Raw genomic sequence first — 14,143 nt, 5'->3', positions numbered from 1 at the left:
TAAGCACAGACTAAATGTAAAGTACAGTGCTGGGCAGTGAGGACTGAAGGGCAAATGAGATAAGGAGCCTGTCACACACCAGACTGAGCAAGTAGCAAAATGGCAGTATAAACAAGAGTCTACACTAGAAAAGACAGCAGAATTTGTTCTGACTGATCAGAAGCAGCTTCCACTTACCATCAGTGTCACTTTGTACACATTAACCTCTATATGCCTCACTTTTCTCTTTCATCAGTAGAGATGATAATACTACCTCATAGGATTGTAGTAAAGATTAAATTAGTTTATATGTTGTTATAAACATTACATACGTTACATGTAGTAAAGATTTAATTATTTTCTGTGTTCAAACAGATCCTGACATCCAGCATGCGCACAAGAGAATATAATTATATTTCGTTTTAGAAAAGATATTGTGGAATTTTTGCAAGGCAAATGGGAAAGAACTTCCTAGGCAGAGGCCAATAGCCTGAGTAAAGACACAAAGCATGAAAGTATAAAGTGTGCTGAAGAAGTTCAGTGTTGGTAAAAATTTCTTTTAATGGAAAAGAGTGGAGAGATGTTCTAGAAATAGACTTAGGCGTCAGATCAGAAAGGGCATATGTGTCAGATCAGGAATTTGTGACCCTAATGTTTACATTTTCAAAAAGGGAGCCTTGTGGCAAAAAAAAAAAAAAAAAAAATGGAGTTTTGTGAAAGAATGTAGCCATGGAGATTAGTTACTAACTGCTTATTATAATAGCCCAAGTTGGAGATGGTGGGGCCAGAATGGGGACATACTGTCCATGGCGATGACAACATAAACTAGGATTTGAAAGCAGAGATTATGCCAAGGGCAAAACATCCACTGCAGGTGTATCCTTTCACTCTGTTTTTAGACTTTTACCTTAGAACCACCCAAGAACATTATAGCCTCATAAACTATAAATGACTAATTTTATGACTCACTATTTAAAGTAAATGGAAATTTTAAACTTGTTTTTATCATGAGAGTCCCTGTCTGGCAATAATTGAACAGAGAAGACAAGATAAAAAACAGATTTTTCTTCAGGATGTACTAAGTAGAAACAGCAAATTAGATGCCTGTAATCCCAGCATTTTGGGAGGCCAAGGTGGGTGGATCACCTGAGGTCAGGAGTTCGAGACCAGCCTGGCCAACATGGCAAAACCCTGTCTCTACTAAAAATACAAAAATTAGCTGGGCATGGTGACGTACGCCTTAGTCACCATGCTTAGGAGAATGTCACCATGAAGCAGGAGAATCACTTGAACTTGGGAGGTGGTGGTTACGGTGAGCTAAGAGCATGCCACTGCACTCCAGCCTGGATGATGGAGTGAGACTATGTCTCAAAAAAAAAAAAAAAAAAAAAAAAAGCAACATAGACACTGAACTTTAAGGAAATGTGATATAATATGGACTTGCTCAACACAAACTATTGAAAAATGAAATGTATGTAGTTATAATTGTTATTGTAATGATCATAAATATCATTTACTGAGCCCTTACTATATGTCAAGGATATATTACTTATGTAACATGTAGTTTATTACCTACATTATCTCATTTTGTCTTCTCAATAATCCTATGAGGCAGGTATAATTATTGTCTTCATTTTATAATAAGGCAAGTGAACCTCAGAAAGATTATGAGACTTGCTTAAGCTAGCAGAGGAAGGAACTATAGGGAAAAAATGTGGTCAAGGCAGAATTCCAACCCAGATCTGATTTTTTTTTCATTTTTAATTTTTATGGAGATGTAGTAGATGTACATATTTATGGGGTACATGAGATGTTTTGATTCAGGAATGCAATGTAACATAATTACAGCATGATTAATAGGGTATCCATCCCCTCAAGCATTTATCCCTTGTGTTACAAACAATCCAATTACAATCTTTTAGGTATTTTTATATGTATAATTAAATTACTGACTATAGTCACCCTTTATTCTATCAAATAATAGGTCTTAATCATTATTTTATTTTTTTGTACCCATTAACCATCCCCACCTCCCCCACACCCTTCGCCCAGATCTGATTTTAGAGTCCACACACTTACCTGTCCTGCACCGGGAGCACCCAAAAACATTAGCATCAAATCTGGTTCTTTCTCTGGCCCAGCTCCCTGAGGACACATTTTAAAAGGATAAGCTTCTTTGATGTCAGTTGCAATCTTCAAAGCATTTTAATTTCTCTAAACAATGTGTGGAAGGTCTCTCATGCAGGAATTTATCAGAGCCTTTGTGAGCTTATTTATATTCATCCACTGTAATAAATACTAGTGTGCAGGTGCATGGGGCAAGTAGTGCAACCGAGTGAGAAAAGAACTCAGAAACATATGAGAGGCTGAGATCTTTAATTGTGTGTCCTGAGTGAGGTATATTTATCTCAGTTGCAGTTTCCCCTTCCAAAAAATGAATTTATGTCAATTCCCCTTTATAATTCAATGATTAGTCAACTCTAAATTTACCACCTGAAGTGAATCTACAGAAATTCTCCATTCCAGATTGATTCATTCCTCTACCCCAGTTGTCTCCCCCATCATGTAAGGACTACACACTAATTTTCACATTTCCACAAGCAAAACACAAAGGTAAACCTGATGCCTCCCAAGTAATACAGTATCTGCTATTACCAAACATAAATGATTTTCTGATTTTGCACTCTTTGGGAATATCTGCATCACTGTTTGCTTTCATTAGCACGACAGTTCAGAGTTGATTATACTAATTTTACTTTGTACACATCCTAGTGGCAATGTATTTGTGCTGTGATATAATTCATTTCATGATTTAGTGAGTCATGATGTGAACTAAGGAAAAAAGTATTAGGTACGTCTTTTTCTCAATCAACCAAGAACACATCCTACTTTTTCCATCTGTTTCCAGCAACAGATGTGTTATTTGACAAGAACCCACTGATTTATACCCCGCCTGGCATATTAGGCTCATACCACTGAACAACTACCTGACTTAGTGGGTACCTTGGCATACTCCCTTTTAGGACCCTTGTTTTGGTTTTCATTAACAGAATGTTATTGCCAATCAGAATATGTATTTTGTAATGGAATTTAAGATTCAGAGATTTGAGTAGAAACAACTTAGCTATTCCTCCTCCATAAGACTCCTGCTGAATATAGCCCTCATATTCTCACACATAGGACTGATAAGGAAGATCAAAATGGTCTCCTACTGTGTTTAAAATCTTTACTTTTCACTCTTTAAATTGCTGGCTTTCTGTAACTTCCTTCTGTGGTTTCTGACATCTACTGTTTCACAATTATGATTATTCAAGATTTGTCTTCCTTGAAGTCGCCATTTTTGAAGTCTGGGAAAAGCACCAAACTTGGTTTTATTCCAGCACATTTAGTGATAGACTTCTTCTTCTGGTGTTTTGTTTTGTTTTGTTTTGTTTTTTAAACACAGGGTGTCACTCTGTCACCCAAGCTGGAGTGCAGTTGTGGTGGATCATAGCTCACAGCAGCCTCAATCTCTTGAGCTTAAGCCATCCTTCTACCTAAGCCTCACAAGTAGTTGGGACTACAGACATGAGACAACGTGTTAGCTGTGGATACACTTTTCAGTGAGAAGATCCAGGTATCTTGGCCAAACCAAAGCCAAAGGCAGACCTTTAATGAATTCAAACAGTTCTAGGGACAGCTTAAGATAAATAGTGTGATCCTACTTGGCCTTAAGGGTGAAGACACTATCGGTTTATTCAGCCCAGAGCTGGGAGGGGTCTACTTCATGTCTGCAAGATGCTATTGCAGGGTCCAAGGCAGGATTTCTCAGAAGTTTTGACTGGGGCAGGGAACTTGTGGCCCTTCGTAATTCCTAAGCATCTTCCTCTTTTCCTACCCTGCCCTCATTAAGAATCCTACACCAAAATGCATTTGGCTAAAGTACGAAGGAGACTGTGATTCTGCTTTCTTGAAATTTTTCAAGTTCTTAAAGCACACAGTCTGAAGCTCTATAAAAATTATTTTATGATTTCAAAAGAAAATGATTTTAAAATTAAGATATTATGATAGAAAGTAGCCTTCTAGTCTTGCGTTATGCATGACAAAGAACTCAAGTTCCCACCCGAGAGAGATGGTGAGAGTTGTACTTCACATCAATACTGTTTACTTTCACTGTCTAGGAGACTCTGTAATGGGTGCAATTTGGCATTCTAATAACTGTTAGTGCAAAAATTGTGTTTCCAGTTATTTCTCAACCACATTTTCATTAGAGTGGTTGGAAGCAAGGTTTCAGGTAACTGGAACTGACTTCTTATTTCTCACAGAATTAGAAGCCAAGAAGTTGGCACCTTTCTAGAGATCAAGTTTTAATTTATGACAGATTTGGTCAGCTACCTGGCTTCACTGTGTCTACACTCTGAGTTTCTCCTCTCCCAGTGAGAAAATTTATACCCACTAGCATGGCAGTCGATCTTCCACATTCATCTCTCTGAAAGTGCCCCAGACTATAGAGCCTCAGAGTTAGATTAAGGGATACTAGAAAATCCTTTCTCAATTTTCTGAGGCTGGAGTAAAGAAAATTTTTTGTGTACTCTACATGTGTTCTCAAATTCTCCCAGATGGCTCTGATAACACTTTTCTAGCAATTCACTTAACAATTTTCACTCAGTACCAATTCTGAACCTGACACTGTGCTAGCCACAGAGTCCAGTACACAACAGACAAGTTCATGAAACACTGTAATGAAACTGGAGAACTCATTTTGGTTTTGTCCTTAAGAAGCAAATTAAAATGTGAAAAAGAATAAATGAGGAACTAACTGGCCAACATGTAAGTAGATAATTAGTTTTTCTGATGCTTCCTTAACATCCTAAATACCTAGGGATGTCCTTTCCATTTCAGACACCATTAAGTACCTAGGACAGTGTCTGGACTCTGGTAGGGAGCCACTGATGTAAGTAAGTCCTTCTCCACTTTCCATGGTTGCTTCCTCTCTGGAGAAGGGAACAGAGGAACAGCTTCTAAAAGTGAGAAGAATAATATTAAGGAACCGTCTCATCTCTCTTGTAGCCAGATTGCAACTGTATGTCCTCTCCTTGTTGGACTAAGCCAGGACTCCCTTCCAAGGGCCCCAGGCTTACTCTGTACCCTCCCAGCCACCCCTAGCTTGGAATATTTTGGCCATCAATCTCATTTCATATGCAATAACTTTCTCATTTGTTCATTTCCTTAGTCAAAGGCATATAAAAATGCCAAGCACAGTTGCTGATTTGTCTGAAATAACCAGTATTGACTAGAAAGTTCTAGTCTAAAGCAAGGAAACATTATGTTTGTGATTAGTATGTGCAACCTCATAATTGGTAAATCAAGAATTTCCATTAAGATTTGTCAGTAGTTTTATGACTTTGTGACAACTTCAGAGACTACTACGAACCACTTACAATGCAACTTGGGAGTGTCTCTACTAAGAAGACTTCCCTGACTCCCATGTTGGGCCAAGTGTATCCAAACACTCTGCGTATAACAATCTTAGTGCTCTTGGAAGTGTAGTCACAGATCAGCAGTGGCAGCATCTAGCATCTCCTGGGTACATGATAGATACACAAATCCTCAGGTCTCACCCCAAATCTGCTAAATCAGAAACTGGGATGCAGACCTAAAATCTTTAAATATACCCTCAAAGTGATTCTGATGCATTCAAGTTTGAAAACCCTTGCATCCTATTAACAAATACATCATGTTGAAACTATTATGTATATATGTTGAATTAGAAGTTGTTTGAGAGCAGAGACCGTGTATTCACAGTATAAATACACTGTGTGTGGGTATGTGTTACAAAAACGGAACCAAACAATATGTACTGTGACATGCCTTTATTTTCTTCCAGCAATATTTTGTGAAAATTCTTTATTTTGCATGCATATATTTTGTGATGTGGTATATGAAGATGCATAGTATCTTACTGTGCCAGTTACATCAAAATTTCTTTAATCTTCTAGTATAGGACACCATGAAGCTCTTTTTAAAACTAGCTTTTATTTTTTATGAAAATAATGCATGCATGTACTTAAAAATCTGTTTAAAGTAGCAGCCCACTCCACCCCTCATCACTTCTTGTTCTTACTTCTAGCAGCAATCACTTCTTGTTCCTTTAGCTGATACTATTTATGCCCATAGTTCTAAATGACATACATATACTTCTGTGCCATTTCAATTTTAGACATTATCTATGAAATTCCTGTGATGGCAGTTGAGAATTTATCTTTCTTATGTCTCTCAACACCTTCTTCTTCAGTCTTCCCAATATAGCTTTATCAAATTTTTGGTTAAAGCAAAACTTCAGTGTTTATAACTGTATAAATATTATTCATTGTACAGCCAACAATATGGTATGGTTACATTTATTTTCTTGAAAGTATTTTTCCAGATAATATTGTTCCTTTTTCTAAATATGCTTCTTTTTTTAACAACAGTTTTAAGTTCACAGCAAAACTGAAAGGAAAGTACAGCATTATCCCGTTTACGCTTATCTGCACATATATAGCCTCCCCCATTATCAACATCCATTACTAGAGTGGTATATTTGCTGCAATTGATGAACCTACGTTGACACATCCTTATCACCCAGCATGCAAAGTGTATGTGGGCATTTACTCTTGGTGGTGTACTTCTTAAGGATTTGGATAAATGTGTGATCACATGTATCAATATTATAGCATCATCAAGAGTAGTTTCATTGTCCTAAAAAGTCTCTGTTCTGCCTATTTAGCCCTCCCTGTCACTAACCTCTGGCAACCACTGATCTTCTTACTATCTCCTTAGCTTTGCCTTTTCAGGAATGTCATACAGTTAGTTGGAGTCAGATATGGTTTGACTGTGTCCCCACCCAAATCTCATCTTGAATTCCCACGTGTTGTGGGAGGGACCCAGTGGGAGGTAATGGAATCATGGAAGCAGGTCTTTCCCATGCTGTTCTCATGATAGTAAACAAGTCTCATGAGATTTGATGGTTCTAAAAATAGGAGTTTCCCTTCCCAAGCTTTTTCTTTTCCTGCTGCCATCCATGTAAGACTTGATTTGCTCCTCCTTGCCTTCCACCATGATTGTGAGGCCTCCCTAGCCACATGGAACTGTAAGTCCACTAAACCCTTTTTCCTGTATAAGTTACCCAGTCTTAAGTATGTCTTTATCAGCAACATGAAAATGAACTAATACAGTAAATTGGTACCAGTAGAGTGGGGCACTGCTGAAAAGATACCCAAAAATGTGGAAGCAACTTTGGAACTGGATAACAGGGAAAAGTTGGATCAGTTTGGAGGGCTCAGAAGAAGACAGGAAAATGTCAGAAAATTTGGAACTTCCTAGAGACTTGTTGAATGGCTTTGACTAAAATGCTGATAAGTATATGGACAATTAAATCCAGGCTGAAGTGGTCTCAAATGGAGATGAGGAACTTTTTGGGAACTGGACTGAAACAAAGATTGCTCTTGTTACATTTTAGCAAAGAGAGATGCTTTGCCCCTGTCCTAGAAATTCGTGGAACTTTGAACTTGAGGGAGATGATTTAGGGTATCTGGCAGAAGACATTTCTACGCAGCAAAGCATTCAAGAGGTGACTTGTGTGCTATTAAAAGCATTCCATTTTTAAAAGGGAAACAGCATAAAAGTTTGGAAAATTTGCAGCCTGGCAATGCTGAAAATTGTCAGAAAATCCCATTTTCTGAGGAGAAATTGAAGCCCTGCAGAAATTTGCATAAGTAACAAGGAGCTGAATATTAATACCCAAGACAATGGGGAAAATGTCTCCAGGGCTTGTCAGACGTCTTCACAGCAGCCCCACCCATCACAGGCCCAGTACCCTGGGAAGAGGAGATGGTTTCGTGGGCCAGGCCCAGGATCCCCCTGCTCTGTGTAGCCTAGGGACATGGTACCCTGTGTTCCATCTGCTCCAGCATGGCTAAAAAGGGCCAATGTACATCTTGGGCTATTGATTCAAGAGAGTGGAAGCTGCAAGCCTTGGCAGCTTCCATGTGGTGTTGAGCTTGTGGGTGCACAGAAGTCAAGAATTGAGGTTTGGGAACCTCCACCTAAATTTCAGAGTATGTATGGAAACACCTGGATGCCCAGGCAGAAGTTTGCTGCAGGGGTGCGGCCCTCATGGAGAACCTCTGCTAGGGTAGTGTGAAAGGACAATGTGGAGTCGGAGCCCCCACAGAGAGTCCTTACTGGGGCACCATCTAGTGGAGCTATGAGAAGAGCGCCACCATCCTCCAGACCCCAGAATGGTAGATCCACCTACAGCTTACACTGTGTGCCTTGAAAAGCCACAGACACTTAACACCAGCCAGTGCAAGCAGACAGGAGCGGGGCTATACCCTGCAAAGTCACAGGGTGGAGCTATCCAAGACCATGGGAACCCACCTCTTGCATTGGCATGACCTGATAGATGTAAGACATGAAGTCAAAGGAGATCATTTGGAGCTTTAAGATTTCACTGCCCTGCTGGGGACTTCCATGGGGCCTTTAGCCCCTTGGTTTTGGCCAATTTCTCCTTTTGAATGGCTGTATTTACCCAAAGCCTGTACCCCCATTGTATCTAGGAAGTAACTAACTTGCTTTTGATTTTACAGGCCCGTAGGCAGATGGGACTTGCCTTGTCTCAGATGAGACATTGGACTACAGACTTTTGAGTTAATGTTGAAATAAGTTAAGACTTTGAGAGACTGTTGGGAAGGCACGATTAGTTTTGAAATGTGAGGATATGAAATTTGGGAGGGGCCGGAGGTGAAATGATATGGTTTGGCTCTGTGTCCCCACCCACATCTCATCTTGAATTACCACATGTTGTGGGAGGAACCTGGTGGGAGGTAATTGAATCATGGGTGCAGGTCTTTCCCTGTGGGAGCATGGTTTCCCTTGCTGTTCTGGTGATATTAAATAAGTCTCACAAGATCCAATGGTTTTAAAAAGGGGGCTTCACCTACAGAATCTCTCTTTTTGCCTGCCACCATTCACATAAGACTTGCTCCTCCTTGCCTTGCACAATGGTTGTGAGGTCTCCCCAGCCATGTGGAACTTGTGGAACTCTAAGTTCCTTAAAAGCTTTTTTCCTGTATAAATTACCCAGTCTTGGGTATGTCCTTTTTTTTTTTTTTTTTTTTTTTTGATGAAGCCGCACTCTGTTGCTCAGGTTGGAGTGCAGTGGTGCAATCTCAGCACCACAACCTCCGCCTCCTAGGTTCAAGGGATTCCCCTGCCTCAGCCTCCTGTGTAGCTGGAACTACAGGCATGCGGCACCATGCTTGGCTCATTTTTGTCTTTTTAGTAGAGACAGGGTTTCACTATGTTGGCCAGGCTGGTCTCAAACTCCTGACATTGTCATCTGCCTTCCTAAACCACCCAAAATGCTGAGATTATAGGTGTGAGCCACCACACCTGGCGGGTATGTATTTATCAGCAGTGTGAAAATGGACTAATACAAACACACATGGTATGTTCAGTCTTTTCAGTTAGCTTATTTCACTTAGTAATATGCATTTATGGTTTATCTATGTCTTTTTATGCCTTGATTTATTGCTCATTTCTTTTTATCACTGAGCAATATTTCATTTTCTGAATGTACCAGGTTATCCATTCACATACTGAAGGACATCTTGGTTGCTTCCATGTTTTGGCAATTATGAATGCAACTGCTTAAACATTCATGTGCAAAATTTTGTGTGGACATAGTTTTCAATTCATTTAGGTAAATACTAAAGAATACAATTGTGGGAGTATGTATAGCTTTATAAGAAACCATCAAACTGTCTTTCAACATAGCTTTACAAGTTTGCATCCCTACCAGCAATGAATGAAAGTGCCTCTTGCTCCACATCCTCACAGACATTTGATGTTGTCGATATTCTAGATTTAAGCAATTTTGATAGGCATGTAGTGATATTTCATTGTTACTTTAAATTGCAGTGCCCTAATGCCATATGATTTAGAAAGTCTTTTCATATGCTTATTTTTTCATATGTTTTCATATGCTTTTCATACTTTTCATATGCTTATTGTCATCTGAAATATCTGTGTATCTTAATTGGATTGTTAACTTTTTATCATTGAGTTTTAATAGTTCCTTTGTATATTTTGGGTAACAGTCTTTTGTCAGATTGCCCTATTTATTTATGTATTCATTTATTTTAATTAATTTATTTGTTTTAATTTCAATAGGTTTTGGGGGAACAGGTGGTGTTTGGTCACATGAATAAGTTCTTCAGTGGTGATATCTAAGCTTTTGGTGCACCCATCATCCAAACAGTGTACACTGAACCAATGTGTAGTCTTTTATCCCTCACCCCCCTCGCACTCTTTCCCCTGAGTCCACAAAGTTCATTGTATCATTCTTAGGCCTTTGCATCCTGGCATCCTCATAGCTTAGTTCCCACTTTTGAGTGAGAACATACGATATTGCATTTTCCCTTCCTGAGTTACTTCACTTAAAATAATGGTCTTCAGTTCCATCCAGGTTGCTGCAATTGCCGTTATTTAATTCTTTTTTATGACTGACTAGTATTCCATTGTATGTGTGTGTGTGTGTGTGTGTATCACAATTTCTTTATCCAATTATTAATTGATGGGCGTTTGGGAAGGTTCCATATTTTTGCAATTGTGAATTGTGATATTATAAACATGCATGTGCAAGTGTCTTTTTCGTATAATGACTTCTTTTCCTCTGAGTACATATCCAGCAGTGGAATTGCTGGATCAAATGGTAGTTCTACTTTTAGTTCTTTAAGGAATTTCTATACTGTTTTCCAGTGTTTGTACTAGTTTACATTCCCACCAGCAGTGTAGAAGCATTCCCTTTTGACCACATCCATGCCAACATCTAATATATATATTTTTTTTATTATGGCCATTTTTGCAGGAGTAAGGTGGCATCGCAAAACCACAATGTGGTTTTGATTTGTATTTCCATGATCATTAGTGATTTTTTAAAATATGTTTGCTGTCCATTTACATATCTTCTTTTGAAAATTGTCTATTCATGTCTTTAGCCCACTTTTTGATGGGATTGTTTTTTTCTTGCTGATTTGAGTTCCTTGTAGATTCTGGATATTAGTCCCTTGTCAGATGTATAGACTGTGAAGATTTTCTCTCACTCTGCAGGTTTTCTGTTTACCGATTGTTTCTTTTTATGTGCCTTTTAGTTCAATTAAGTTGCATCTATTTATCTTTGTTTTGTTGCATTTGCTTTGTGTTCTTGGTCATGAAGTCTTTGCCTAAGCCAATGTCTAGAAGGGTTTTTCCAATGTTATCTTCTAGAATTTTTATGGTTTCAGGTGTTAGATTTAAATCCTTGAGCCCTCTTGAGTTGATTTTTGTAAAGTAAGAGATGAAGATCCAGTTTCATTCTTCAACATGTGGATTGCCAATTATCCCAGCACCATTTGTTGAATAGGGTGTCCTTTTTCCACTTCATTTTTGTTTGCTGTGTCAAAGATCAGTTGGATGTAAGTATTTGGCTTTATTTCTGGGTTCGATATTCTGTCCATTGTTCTATATGCCTATCTTTATACCAGTACCATGCTGTTTTGGTGACTATGGCCTTATAGTATAGTTTGAAGTCAGGTAATGTGATGTCTTCAGATATGTTCTTTTTGCTTAGTCTTGCGTTGGCTATGAAGGGCTCTTTTTGGGTTCCACATGAATTTTAGGATTGTTTTTTCTAGTTTTGTGAAGAATGATGGTGGTATTTTTATGGGAATTGCATTGAATTTGCAGATTGCTTTTAGCAGTATGGTCATTTTCACAATATTGATTCTACCCATCTGTATTAGTCCATTCTCATGCTGCTAAGAAAGACATACCTGAGACTGGGTAATTTATAAAGGAAAGAGGTTTAATGGATTCACAGTTTCACATGGCTGGGGAGGCCTCTCAATCATGGTGGTAGGTGAAGGAAGAGCAAAGGCATTTCTTACATGGCAGCAGGTAAGAGAGTGTGTGCAAGGGAACTGTCCTTATAAAGCCATCAGTTCTCATGAGACTTACTATCACAAGAACAGCACAGGAGAAACCTGCCCCTGTGATACAGTTACCTCCCACTGGGCCCCTCCCAGGACACATGGGGATTATGGGCACTATAATTCAAGATAAGTTTTGGGTGGGGGCACATCCAAATCATATCACCATCCATCAGAATGGAATGTGTTTCCATTTGTTTGTGTTATCTATAATTTTTTTTCAGCAATGTTTTGTAGTTTTCTTTGAAGAGTTCTTTCACCTCCTTGGTTAGGTGTATTCCTAAGTTTATCTATTTATTTGAAGCTATTGTAAAAGGGGTTGAGTTCTTGATTTGATTCTCAGCTTAGTCACTGTTTGTGTATAGCAGAGCTACTGATTTGTGTACATTAATTTTGTATCCTGAAGCTTTGCTGAATTCATTTACCAGTTGCAGGAGCTTTTTGGATAACTCTGTAGGGTTTTCTAGGTATACAATAATATCAGCAAACAGGGACAATTTGACTTCGACTTTGCCAATTTTGATGCCCTTTAATTCTTTCTCTTATCTGGTTATGACTTCCAGTACTATGTTGAATAGAAGTGGTAAGAGTGGATATCCTTGTCTTGTTCCACTTTTCAAGGGAAATGCTTTCAACTTCTCCTTGTTAAGTATTGTGTTTGCTGTGGGTTTGTCATAGATGGTGATATGGTTTGGCTGTGTCTCCACTCAGATCTCATCTTGAATTTCCAAGTGTTGTGGGAAGGACCCAGTGGGAGGTAATTGAATCATGAGGGCAGGTCTTTTACATGCTGGTCTCATGATAGTGAATAAGTGTCACAAGATCTGATGGCTTTATAAGGTGGAGTTTCCCTGCACAAGCTGTCTCTTTGACTGCTGTCATCCATGTAAGATGTGACTTGCTCCTCCTTGCCTTCTGCCATGATTGTGAGGCCTCCCCAGCCATGAAAAACTGTAAGTCCATGAAATTCTTTTTCCAATATAAATTACCCAGTCTCAGTGAAAAAAAAAAAAAAAACAAATACAGATGGCTTTCATTGCATTAAGTTATGTCCCTTCTATGCTGATTTTGCTGAGAGTTTTAATTATAAAAGGATGGTGAATTTTGTCAAATGCTTTTTCTGCATCTATGGAGATGATCATGTGATTTTTGTTTTTAATTCTGAGTTTGTGGTGTATTACATTTATTAGCTTGTGGATGTTCAAACCATCCCTGCATCACTGGTATGAAACCCACTTGATCATGGTGGATTATCTTTTTGATATGCTGTTGGATTCTGTTAGCTAGTATTTTGTTATGGATGTTTGCACCTGTGTTCATCAGAGATATTGGTCTGTGGTTTTCTTTTTCATTTGTTATGTCATTTCCTAGTTTTGGTAGAATTTCCACAGTACAATTCTGCTATATGACTGTGACTTCTTTCTATGCCATTAGATGAGAAACTCATATATGACAGCTACACTGCTGCAGATTTATATGGTCTCTTTTTTCATTTTTCTTTCATTCTTTTCTTTTCTTTTCTTTTCTTTTTTCTAGACAGAGCCTCACTCTGTTGCCCAGGCTGGAGTGCAGTGGTATAATCTCGGCTCATTGTGACCTCCGCCTCCTGGGTTCAAGCAATTCTCCTGCCTCAGCATCCTGAGTAGCTAGAATAACAGGCATGCACCTCCATGCTTGGCTAATAGATATTTCTTTTAAGTTTTATATAATCTTAAAAGTTCACATGGATCTTACATCTTGCTCCACAATTTTTCTGTTTTAATGTAAAAATAATGTTCTTCAATCTTTTATCATGGAGCCAAACTGACAATTCAGGAAGATATGTGTATTTCTTTTGGGATTTATGTGCCTCCCAGCATATTGGGAAGTATCCTTAGCAATTTATACACCCCTGTTTAAGTTTTATAGAAACAATCTCTAAGCCATTAGTTCTGATAAATTTGGTTCCTTCCAAACCTTTGTTTTTAAACTTTCATTCAGGATGATCTGACAAATTAAATAGCACCCTTAAACAATAAGGCATCACTGCCCAGTATATAGAGAAATATGGAGATAGAATAGAATTGGCATGGTTGCTCACGCCTGTAATCCCAGCACTTTGGGAGGCTGAGGCAGGCGGATCACGAGGCAGGCGGAGACCATCCTGGCTAACACGGTGAAACCCCATCTCTACT

The 14,143-nt window shown here is 38.6% G+C and overlaps 1 protein-coding gene across 10 annotated transcripts in view; it reads left to right on the top strand.

Annotated features, from left to right (window-relative positions):
- The window catches only part of ST6GALNAC3 (ST6 N-acetylgalactosaminide alpha-2,6-sialyltransferase 3), a 566,662-nt gene that overhangs the window by 381,378 nt on the left and 171,141 nt on the right, over positions 1-14,143 (top strand). The gene's annotated exons all lie outside the window — the stretch shown is intronic.

This window comes from Piliocolobus tephrosceles, chromosome 1 (genome assembly GCF_002776525.5).
Source record: "Piliocolobus tephrosceles isolate RC106 chromosome 1, ASM277652v3, whole genome shotgun sequence".
Classification (NCBI taxonomy): domain Eukaryota; kingdom Metazoa; phylum Chordata; class Mammalia; order Primates; family Cercopithecidae; genus Piliocolobus; species Piliocolobus tephrosceles.
This window is presented reverse-complemented; position numbering and strand designations above follow the sequence as displayed.